Source organism: Vigna unguiculata, unplaced genomic scaffold (assembly GCF_037176805.1).
Source record: "Vigna unguiculata cultivar grain cowpea cultivar isolate G323 ecotype 2 unplaced genomic scaffold, ASM3717680v1 ptg000302l, whole genome shotgun sequence".
NCBI lineage: Eukaryota > Viridiplantae > Streptophyta > Magnoliopsida > Fabales > Fabaceae > Vigna > Vigna unguiculata.
Genome location: NW_028196937.1, coordinates 28,925 through 42,364, shown reverse-complemented (window position 1 = coordinate 42,364; position 13,440 = coordinate 28,925).

Genomic DNA, 13,440 nt, shown 5'->3' with positions numbered 1-13,440 from the left:
TGCAGGACGTATTGATGGAAAAGAAATTGCACGTGTCGAATGGATCAGAGAAGGTAGGGTTCCTCTCCAAACCATTCGAGCTAAAATTGAATATTGTTGTTATACAGTTCGAACTATTTATGGAGTTTTAGGGATAAAAGTTTGGATATTTTCGAAATAAAGAAAAATATGTCCTTCTTTCTATTCAATAATTCAATGTCCTATTTTGATTTTATATAAAACAAAAAAGAAAAAATTACTCGATTTTGATTCTCAAAAATTTATCTATTTTATAAGATTGAATCGACTAAAAAAAGAAATTAATCATTTTATAGAGGATTGCCATGCTTAGTGTGTGACTCGTTAGTTTTTTAGAATGATTAAAAAAAAAAAAGAAACCGGTTAATAGTATCAATTCATTTAAAAAGAACTAATAACCAACACATCACTTCGGATTATCTAGATCTAAAGAATTAGTCAAAAGAAAAAAAATTTAATAAAAAAAGAATATAGCAACTGAAAAATTGTGAAAGATAAAAGAAAAAAAAGATTATTTAGTTGTAAAGCAATAAAAATATATAGATAAAAGAAAAGGTGAAAGAAAGAGATTAAAATATATCAATGATATAGAATTCGAATATGTAAAGGTCTATGGGTCATCTCAGAAAAGATAGTGTATTAAAGCATCCTTAAAAATAAAAAAGAATAATATATATATTTTTTTTTTATTTTTAATGTCAATAAATTAAGAGCTCTGAATCAAGAAAAACTGATAATATTGATTCACGAAAAAAGAAATGAATATTCTATTCTAAAAAAATTTTATTAATTTTTAGCTATGAGAAAGGCTCCATTGTCGAATTAAAACCTAACCATTAATCGAGAGGCGATGGGAACGACGAAACCTGCAAATACTTAAGACTTAAGATTTTATTAAAAAAATCTTAAAGAAAACAAATCTTAATGATTTCTTAGGTGGGATGGCGGAAGAAACCTAAAAACAATCCATTTTTTAGGAGTTGTACCCTACATTAACATCTGAATTTCATTACATCTGAATTTGAGAATAAAAGAGTAAATATTCGCCCGCGAGAATTTTTCTTTTATTGAATTTTTTTATATTTTTGCCAATTCTAAGAATCGATATTGAAAACAAGATCTAAAAATTTCGAAGATTGTATGAAATCTCAAAAAATACCGAGATTTCGTTATTTACTAAACATATGACTATTTCTATTATTTTATCGATTAGATAGAATCTATATCCATATAGATATAGATATTTGAATTACTTCATTCGCGAGGAGCCGTATGAGGTGAAAATCTCATGTACGGTTCTGTAATAAAGATGGAATTGAAAAACAACCATCAATTATAACCCCCAAAGAACCAGATTTCGTAAACAACATAGAGGAAGAATGAAGGGAATATCCTATCGAGGTAATAATATTTGCTTCGGAAGATATGCTCTTCAGGCACTTGAGCCAGCTTGGATAACATCTAGACAAATAGAAGCGGGACGGCGGGCAATGTCAAGAAATGTTCGCCGAGGTGGACAAATATGGGTACGTATTTTTCCAGACAAACCGGTTACAGTAAGACCTACTGAAACACGTATGGGTTCAGGAAAAGGATTTCCCGAATATTGGGTAGCTGTTGTTAAACCTGGGAAAATACTTTATGAAATGGGTGGAGTACCAGAAAATATAGCAAGAAAGGCTATTTCAATAGCATCATCCAAAATGCCGATACGAACTCAATTCATTATTTCAGGATAATAAAAGAGAACCAAAGAAAATAGGTCTTTAGAATGAAAAGAAAAAAGGCAATAATAGGTTCCTTTTTTTTTGAACACAAAATATTTTTACTTCCTTTTTTAGATTGAAATAATAAAAAAATGATATGATTCAACCTCAAACTCATTTGAATGTAGCGGATAACAGCGGAGCACGTGAACTGATGTGTATTCGAATCCTAGGAGCTAGTAATCGACGATATGCTTATATTGGCGACATTGTTGTTGCTGTAATCAAACAAGCAGTACCAAATACGAACTTAGAAAAATCTGAAGTGATCAGAGCTGTAATTGTACGTACTTGTAAACAACTAAAACGTAGCAACGGTATAATAATTCAGTATGATGATAATGCTGCAGTTATAATTGATCAAGAAGGAAATCCAAAAGGAACTCGAATCTTTTGCGCAATCGCCCGGGAATTGAGACAGTTAAATTTCACTAAAATAGTTTCATTAGCACCTGAGGTATTATAAGAGGAAACCACGATATGGATATATTCTTTTTTTGTGAAATAGATAAATGTATCTATTTTATCTCAAAAATATATCTTTTGTAATAATTATTATTTTGAAGAATTCGTACTTATAAGTTTTAGAAGTAGCCATTTTTCTTTATTTCAGATTTATACTTGAAAACCTAAACAATATCTATATCTATCTATATATAGATATGGGCGAACGACGGGAATTGAACCCGCGCATGGTGGATTCACAATCCACTGCCTTGATCCACTTGGCTACATCCGCCCTTATAGTAAAAATGATCTATATCTCAAATTCTACCTTTTCATTATCCTTTTTTTTCTAACAAAGGAAAAAAAAAAAGATAAGGAATCATTAAATCAATCAAAAACGTATGTATAAATCTATAGAAATCTAAAAAAAAGATTACTAATCCAATATCCAATATAAAGGAGCAATATTAACAAAGTTGATATTGCTCCTTTATTTTTAAACAAAAACTCGTCTACTTTAAATTAAGATCAAAATTTTATCCATTAACAGATGGAGCTTCCATCGCAGCTAGATCTAGAGGGAAATTATGAGCATTACGTTCATGCATTACTTCCATACCAAGGTTAGCTCGGTTAATAATATCAGCCCAGGTATTTATTACACGACCTTGACTATCAACTACGGATTGGTTGAAATTAAAACCATTTAAGTTGAAAGCCATAGTGCTGATACCTAAAGCGGTAAACCAAATACCTACTACAGGCCAAGCAGCTAGGAAGAAATGTAAAGAACGAGAATTGTTGAAACTTGCATATTGGAAGATTAATCGGCCAAAATAACCATGAGCAGCTACAATATTATAAGTTTCTTCCTCTTGACCAAATCTGTAACCTTCATTAGCGGATTCATTTTCTGTGGTTTCCCTGATCAAACTAGAAGTTACCAAGGAACCATGCATAGCACTGAATAGGGAGCCGCCGAATACACCAGCTACACCTAACATGTGAAATGGATGCATAAGAATATTATGCTCAGCCTGAAATACAATCATAAAATTGAAAGTACCTGAAATTCCTAGAGGCATACCATCCGAAAAGCTTCCTTGACCAATAGGATAGATCAAGAAAACAGCAGTAGCGGCTGCAACAGGAGCTGAATATGCAACAGCAATCCAAGGACGCATACCCAGACGAAAACTAAGTTCCCACTCACGACCCATGTAGCAAGCTACACCAAGTAAGAAGTGTAGAACAATTAGTTCATAAGGACCGCCGTTGTATAACCACTCATCAACAGAAGCTGCTTCCCAGATCGGATAAAAATGCAAACCTATAGCCGCAGAAGTAGGAATAATCGCACCAGAAATGATATTGTTTCCATAAAGTAGAGATCCAGAAACAGGCTCACGAATACCATCAATATCTACTGGAGGGGCAGCGATAAAAGCGATAATAAATACAGAAGTTGCAGTCAATAAAGTAGGAATCATCAAAACACCAAACCATCCAATGTAAAGACGATTTTCGGTGCTGGTTATCCAATTACAGAAGCGACCCCATAGGCTTTCGCTCTCGCGTCTCTCTAAAATTGCAGTCATGGTAAAATCTTGGTTCATTTAATCATTAGGGACTCCCAAGCACAAAAATTCTCTATAATGCGAGAATTTGAGGACTTGTTATTCAACAGTATAACATGACTTATATACCAGTGTCAACCAATACTAATATCCATAGTATGTTCTTATTCATTAGTATGTTCTTATTCATTTCGGTTTATCCGAATTTACCTTGTTTATCCCATTTCATTGATTCATAAAAAAAGTTTATTTTCTATATATCATTCTATTTATAGAAATAGAGAATAGAAATATAGATATAATACAACATCGATCTACAAAAATGAGTTGCCCGGGACTTGAACCCGGAACTAGTCGGATGAAGTAGATAATTTATTCTTGAATAAAATTCAACAATAGAATAAAACAAGAAAAAATCCCTCCCCAAGCCGTGTTTGCAGTTTTCATTGCACACGGCTTTCCCTATGTATACATCTAAACCTTAATTACTTGCCTAGCAAAAGACTCTAAGAAAGTGAAATATAATATTTAATTCATTAACCCCGAATCTTGACTCTGACTACATGAGCATTTCAAAATCCTATATATAGATATAGAAGACTAAAAAAAATGATTTTTTTATCCTCATTGAATAAAAAGAAGGAAGTTCGTTTTATCAATTTACACCGATTTAAAAAATAACATAACCTATTTTCAATTATAAATAATTGACGAAATCGTTTCTTAAAAGAATATCCAAATACCAAATACGACCTCTATAAAACCTACGCAAAGTAAAAGAAGTTCTTGGAAAAATCAAAGAAAAAAGATCTTCTTCTGTAAAAAATTCTTGCAATAATTTTTCTGAACTTAATTTTTTCAAATAAATGCGCACAGTACTTTTATGCTTACGAGCCAAAGTTTTTATACAAGAAAACCGAAGTATATATTTTATTTGATAGAAACTCTTTTTTTTTGCAGATCCATTGTAATAATGAGAAAAATTTCTGCATATGCGCAAAAACCGGTCAATAATATCAAAATCAGATAAATTGGCCCAAACCGGCTTACTAATAGGATGACCCATTACATTACAAAATTTTGTTTTAGCCAATGATCTCATTAGAGGAATAATGGGAACTATTGTATCAAGTTTTTTTATAACAATTTTAATAAGAAATGAATTTTGCAACATTTGACTTCGTACTACTGAAAGATTTAGTGGAATACTTAAAAAATAGCCTAAAAAGTGAAATGAATACTGAGATAATTCGTTTATATAGATCGTTTCTAGTCCAGCCCAAATATCAAAATGACATTGCCATAAATATATAAAATAGTATTTCCATTTATTTATCAAAAAAGGAGTATTCTTTAAAACCAGAATTGATTTTCCTTGATATCTAACATAATGGATGAAAGTATCCTTAAAGAAGAAGAAAGTATATGAACAATTCTTAGTAGATACTTCTACAAGATGTTTTATTTTTTCATAGAAAAAAATTCGCTCAAAAAAAACGCGAAAATGTTTTAACTGTAACTGAGAGGATTTGTTACGTAGAAAAAGAAAGATAGATTCATATTCCCATACATATAAATTATATAGGAACAAGAAAATTCTTCGATTCCTTTTTGAAAAAAAAGTAAAAATCCATTTTTTTGGAGGAAAAAGACTATTCCAATTATAATAGTAATAAAAAAACAACCTTATTAAATGAAAGAAAGAGACATCTTTTATCGAATATCGCAGGATTTGAACCAAGATTTCCAGATGGATAGGATAGGGTATTCGTATATCTGACTTATGATTTAAATATATCAGTTGATCTTCGAAAAAGGGAAAGATCGAATGAATTGATTGAAAATTTTTATAAGATTTTACGATTTCTAATCCCCTTAAGGAAGAGCTAAATAATTGTAGAGAAAATAGAATCTCCACGACGATACCAAAACCTTCTAATATTATTTGAGAAAAAAAATGATAATTATAACCCACAAAAGTATTTTTTTTAGAATCATTAACAAAAAGAATGAAATGAGTCTGTTGATACATTCGAGTACTTAAACGTTTTACAATTAGTAAACTAAATTTATTGTTATAATCGACATTTTCTATAAAAAAGGACTCATGAGCATAAGCTAGTCCATAAATAGATTCCCGAAAAAAAAGTGGGTATAGGATGTCCTGGTATCGAGATCTACGGAGTTCTAAATATGCTTGATATTGCTCCATTAAAAAAAAAAAAGTCTATTTGGTCAAACAAAGAATCAGAGATTCATTGGATTATCAAATGATACATAGTGCGATATGGTCAAAACAGAAAATTATAGGTATAAATATATACCTAGAGAAGTAAAACCCATTAACGGACTCTCTCTAATCGATTTTTTGCCTAATTTTTGTTCTAGGATAACGAGCTAATTAAGAATCCTTTATTTTTTTTTTTACCTAATCGCTCTTTTGATTTTGGAAAAAATATCTTTATCAATATACTCTTTCTTTTACACATTTATCGCTACCCCAAAATACCAAAAGATAATGGAAAATAGCTATATAGTTAGGACTCATAACAAAAATAAACCATTCACCAGAAAAGCTTTTCCCACATCAAGCACTAACCTATTTTTAACGTACAATTAGATGGGGTAATGATCCAAATAAAAAATAAATGAAAGCTCGATGCTTTTTGTTTCCCTATTAGAATTAGAACCACCAAGTTCTATCCCTTTATTAATCAAACCCAACGGAATTTTTTTTGTTACGAGCCAAAAATTCAAACAAAAATTTGAGCTGGATCCTAAAAGAATGAAATATTTTTAGAATTCTTCATTGATACGACATGCTACTTTTTCCAGTCATTCCTTTCTGGATCAGTCGTGGTTTTACAAGCTCTACCGATAGTATCGACGAACCCATTGCTTCATAGAAATGCGTAAAAAATAGAGTCGCTCTTAAAAGCCGAGTACTCTACCATTGAGTTAGCAACCCCATTACAATTTAAAAAATAAGGTGGATATTTATACCCAATCGCAATCAAAAAAATAAAATTACAAAATTGAATTGTCTAAAAAACTAAAAAAAGATATACCACCTATTTAAATACTATGTTCTTGAAATACTATGTTAGAGTTATCCATTATTATTATATATATAAGACTATATATATATTGGTATATATAGATCTAATATTTTCGTATATATATTCGTGTTTACCTTTCAATTCACTTACTTATTCATTAACAAAGTTTTTCTTGTTTGTCTCGCAGAAAGAAAACCAATGAACCTACCATTTGATGAAGTAATAACGCCTATTTAACGTAAGTAAGGTGATCAATTTATTCACGATCGGATTATATTTATTTGATACAGTGTTGTCAATATTAGTATTGAAAAAAAAATACAATCGAATAAATACAATCGAATTAATAAGATTTTCAATCTTATTAATTCGATTATTAGTATTATGTTAGAATTACTTATAAGAAAAATTATTTAAATATATATATATCTTTTTTTATTCTAAAATGATATTCTAAACTAAAAAAACGTATAAAATTATAGAAATATAGAAATCAATAGGAAAATACAAATTTCATATAGAAATGGAACAACTTCCCTATTATGTGAAATTCACATCGAAAAAGGCAATAGCCAGTTTCCCTTATAAATTGTAATCACTTTTTTCGTAAAATATCGTCTACTTACTATGCTTCTATTCCAATACGAAAGATAGAAATCTGTTTAATAATTAAGTATCTTTGTATTCGGCTCAATCCTTCTTTTAGGAAAAGATTGTGCCGAGTTTAATTGCAATTAATCCAAAGTATCCATTGCTTCGAATTCAAATAGTATCCATTGCTTCGAATTCAAATTTGATCTCCTTCCATACTTCGCAAGCAGCAGCTAATTCAGGACTCCATTTGCTAGCCTCACGGATAATTTCATTACCTTCACGAGCAAGATCACGTCCTTCATTTCGAGCCTTCACACAGGCTTCAAGAGCTACTCGATTAGCTACAGCACCTGGTGCATTTCCCCAAGGGTGTCCTAAAGTTCCTCCGCCAAATTGAAGTACGGAATCATCTCCAAAGATTTCGGTCAGAGCAGGCATATGCCAAACGTGAATACCTCCCGAAGCAACAGGCAGAACACCTGGTAGAGAAACCCAATCCTGAGTGAAATAAATACCACGACTTCGATCTTTTTCAACAAAATCATCACGCAGTAAGTCAACAAAACCTAAAGTGATATCTCTTTCCCCTTCAAGTTTACCTACTACGGTACCGGAGTGAACATGATCTCCACCAGACAAACGTAATGCTTTAGCTAATACACGAAAGTGCATACCATGATTCTTTTGTCTGTCGATAACTGCATGCATTGCACGATGTATATGAAGAAGTAGACCATTATCTCGGCAATAATGAGCCAAGCTAGTATTTGCAGTGAATCCCCCTGTTAAATAATCATGCATTACGATAGGAACGCCTAATTCTCTGGCAAATACAGCTCTTTTCATCATTTCTTCGCATGTACCCGCAGTTGCATTCAAGTAATGCCCTTTGATTTCACCTGTTTCAGCCTGTGATTTAAAAATCGCTTCAGCACAAAATAAGAAACGGTCTCTCCAACGCATAAATGGTTGGGAATTCACATTTTCATCATCTTTGGTAAAATCAAGTCCCCCACGAAGACATTCATAAACAGCTCTACCATAATTCTTAGCGGATAACCCCAATTTAGGTTTAATAGTACATCCTAATAGGGGACGACCATACTTGTTCAATTTATCTCTCTCAACTTGGATGCCGTGAGGCGGACCTTGGAAAGTTTTAATATAAGCGGTTGGGATTCGCAAATCCTCCAGACGTAGAGCACGCAGTGCCTTGAACCCAAATACATTACCGACAATAGAAGTAAACATGTTAGTAACAGAACCTTCTTCAAAAAGGTCTAAAGGATAAGCTACGTAAGCAATATATTGATTTTCTTCCCCAGCAACAGGTTCGATGTGATAGCATCGTCCTTTGTAACGATCAAGACTGGTAAGCCCATCGGTCCACACAGTTGTCCATGTACCAGTAGAAGATTCGGCGGCTACCGCAGCACCTGCTTCTTCAGGTGGAACTCCAGGTTGAGGAGTTACTCGAAATGCTGCCAAGATATCAGTATCTTTGGTTTCATACTCAGGAGTATAATAATTCAATTTATAATCTTTAACACCAGCTTTGAACCCAACACTTGCTTTAGTCTCTGTTTGTGGTGACATAAATCCCTCCCTACAACTCTTGAATTAAGAATTCTTGAAACAATAAGGTCTACTCGATATGACTTAGGAGTTAATGAAATCTTTTACAAAAATCAACTACTATTATCAATTAATCCCAAAGGTTCGTTATGTTATTATTAAATTAAACGATGGTATTTGATTTGTCAAATACATCATTATTGTATACTCTTTTCTATGTATGGCGCAACCCAATCTTTTTTTTTTTTCAATTTGATCTTATTTTTTAATTTTGAAATCGAAAGATCTAATCTAAATAATAATAATAATTTATTCTTAATCTTGACAGTGATATATGTTGTCTATGTAAATCCTAGATGTAAAAATAGGCAGCTTTCTCCCCGGAAAATAAAAAAAGAGGTCAAAAAATAGGGAAACAGAGGGTAAGTCTAAAAAATTGTCTACTGAGGAAATACGAAAGCCAATGATAAAAAAAATGAATTCTAAATTAAGGTACAGGTTCGAATTCCATACAGAATATAGATGATATTTTCTAGAATGATAGAAAAAAAGAAAAGACTTTCGAAAGATTTTATCCAATTGAAATTTTCAAAATAACTGCAGTAAGCTTAAGAATTCAATAATTGAATTTGAATAAGTAAGTAAACAGTTAAAGAGGATTGATGGAATAGTACCAAAAAAATGGAGTACTAACTCCCATTTCTTATTTCTTTTTGAATTAACCGATCAACTTGCTTTCTTATCGAACATTTCTTTTTGATTTAAAAACTTTTTCGGAAAAAAAAATTGGCTTTTGATATGCGAATAAATCCTCCTACTTCCGGTCCTGAAGTTTCTTCGATTGAAAAAAAAAATCTGGGACATATTGACCAAATAATTGGTCCGGTACTAGATGTAGCCTTTCCCCCGGGGAAGATGCCTAATATTTACAATGCTCTGGTAGTTAAGGGTCGAGATACTGTTGGTCAACAAATTAATGTGACTTGTGAAGTACAACAATTATTAGGAAATAATCGAGTTAGGGCTGTAGCTATGAGTGCTACAGATGGTCTAATGAGAGGAATGCAAGTTATTGACACAGGAACTCCCCTAAGTGTTCCAGTAGGCGGAGCAACTCTAGGACGAATTTTCAACGTGCTTGGAGAGCCGATTGATAATTTAGGTCCTGTAGATACTCGTACAACATCTCCCATTCATAGATCTGCGCCTACCTTTATACAATTAGATACAAAATTATCTATTTTTGAAACAGGAATAAAAGTAGTAGATCTTTTAGCTCCTTATCGTCGTGGAGGAAAAATAGGACTTTTCGGTGGAGCTGGAGTGGGTAAAACAGTACTTATTATGGAATTGATCAATAACATTGCCAAAGCTCATGGAGGTGTATCTGTATTTGGCGGAGTAGGTGAGCGTACTCGCGAGGGAAATGATCTTTATATGGAAATGAAAGAATCTGGAGTAATTAATGAACAAAATATTGCAGAATCCAAAGTAGCTTTAGTATATGGTCAAATGAATGAACCACCCGGAGCTCGTATGAGAGTTGGTTTAACTGCCCTAACTATGGCGGAATATTTTCGAGATGTCAATGAGCAAGATGTACTTCTATTTATCGACAATATCTTCCGCTTCGTTCAAGCAGGATCTGAAGTATCTGCCTTATTGGGTCGAATGCCCTCTGCTGTGGGTTATCAACCCACTCTTAGTACTGAAATGGGTTCTTTACAAGAAAGAATCACTTCTACCAAAGAAGGGTCCATAACTTCTATTCAAGCAGTTTATGTACCTGCCGACGATTTAACTGACCCTGCTCCTGCTACGACATTTGCACATTTAGATGCTACTACTGTACTATCAAGAGGATTAGCCGCCAAAGGTATCTATCCAGCAGTAGATCCTTTAGATTCAACCTCAACTATGCTCCAACCTCGAATCGTTGGTGAAGAACATTATGAGACTGCGCAACGAGTTAAACAAACTTTACAACGTTACAAAGAACTTCAAGACATTATAGCTATCCTTGGCTTGGACGAATTATCCGAAGAAGATCGCTTAACCGTAGCAAGAGCACGAAAAATTGAGCGTTTCTTATCACAACCTTTTTTCGTAGCAGAAGTTTTTACCGGTTCGGCTGGAAAATATGTTGGTCTAGTAGAAACAATTAGAGGGTTTAATTTGATTCTTTCTGGAGAATTAGACGGTCTTCCTGAACAAGCCTTTTATTTGGTAGGTAATATCGATGAAGCTACTGCGAAGGCTACGAACTTAGAAACGGAGAGCAATTTGAAGAAATGACTTTAAATCTTTGTGTATTGACCCCCAATCGAATTGTTTGGGATTCAGAAGTGAAGGAAATCATTTTACCTACTAATAGCGGACAAATTGGAGTATTACCTAATCATGCGCCTATTGCCTCAGCTGTCGATATAGGTATTTTGAGAATACGTCTTAAAGACCAATGGTTAACAATGGCTCTGATGGGGGGGTTTGCTAGAATAAATAATAATGAGATAACTGTTTTAGTAAATGATGCGGAAAAGGGTAGTGACATTGATCCACAAGAAGCACAGCAAACTCTTGAAATAGCAGAAACTAATTTGAATAAGGCTGAAGGCAAGAGACAAACAATTGAGGCAAATCTAGCTCTTAGACGAGCTAGAACACGAGTAGAGGCTATCAATGTTATTTCATAACAAGTTGAAATTGATGCGTCCCAATATCCGAAAACAATAAAAAGAAAAAAGAAACAGTCAGAAGAAAAAAGTAAGTAGAAAAGCTTATTAGATACCACAGTCAAAGGTATCTAATAAGTTATAACTATACCTTACCTACTATTGGATTTGAACCAATGACTCCCGCCGTATGAAAGCAATACTCTAACCACTGAGTTAAGTAGGTAATTTAGGACTCCTCCTCAAAAAAAAAAAAAGAAGAGTACCCATCTATCAGATTAATTGATTATAAATGTAAAATTACTGATAAGCAATACCAACCCCCGTTCAAGGGATTCGATCATGTAATATTCATCTTGACAAGCAATTATCTTCATACTATGATAAAATATGTATCAAAAACACAAGGGCTGTAGCTCAGTTAGGTAGAGCACCTCGTTTACACGAGCGCCAATGCTTTTTTTCAGAGGAGTTCATCTTGTAATTAAAAAAGTTTATCTTATAGTAAGAAATCGGTGTCTTACTCCATTTTAAGGAACAAAACAAGAGAACACTAGCCTGACAAAGGGTTTAGCCATAAAATCGAATCCATAATTGATTTGAGATATTGATAAGGTGAATACCCATTTCTCGTCAATGCTAAACATAAAGGGTATAGGGACCTAAAAAAGATTATCTTTTCTTCCTATTTTATGAACTTTAAGGTGTATGAAGTGTCATTTCTTATCTTCTATTTTAATTTTAGTAGGTGGATAAAGAGTCCATTTAACTTAAGTTGATCTAGGCCAGAAGCAGACCTACGTCAAGATAATCCTTCTTTGAAACACTTTGGTAGTGCTCTTTGATTGTTATACAAATAAAAAAGAAGAGCATAGGGAATCATCTCTTTATTCTTTACTGTAAAAAAAAAAAAAGATGGTGGACTAACTAATATTTTTATCAGTTAATGAAAAAGCTCAATGCAAAAAAAAATGCATGTTGGGTTTTGAAAACAATTTAAATCATTTAGATAATAATTAGTTTGATCTGTTTTACCGAGAAGGTCTACGGTTCGAGTCCGTATAGCCCTAATATTCCTACAGATACTAATAATATTAATACTATTTTGGATCGAATAGATCTCATTACTAAGACTATTACTAAAAAAAAAACAATTTGTAACTTTCTATTCGAACATATTCATATTCGATAGAATAATATTAATATTAGTATATTCAGCTAGTCTAAAAAAATGGAGACTTTAGACTAAAAATGAAAATGAATTTGGTATATTTTCTACATTCAGAGGAGTACTTTTATGTTTCTTCTTTACGAATATGATATTTTTTGGGCATTTCTAATAATATCAAGTTTGATTCCTATTTTGGCATTTCTAATTTCTGGAATTTTAGCCCCCATTAGCAAGGGACCGGAAAAACTTTCTAGTTATGAATCCGGAATAGAACCAATAGGCGATGCTTGGTTACAATTTCGAATCCGTTATTATATGTTTGCTCTCATTTTTGTTGTTTTTGATGTTGAAACGGTTTTTCTTTATCCATGGGCAATGAGTTTCGATGTATTAGGGGTATCCGTATTTTTAGAAGCTTTCTTATTCGTGCTTATCCTAATTGTTGGTTCAGTTTATGCATGGCGAAAGGGGGCATTAGAATGGTCTTAATTCTTGACTATTTAGACAATTAGAAAAAAAAATATTGAGACAATTATGAATTCCATTGAGTTTCCCTTACTT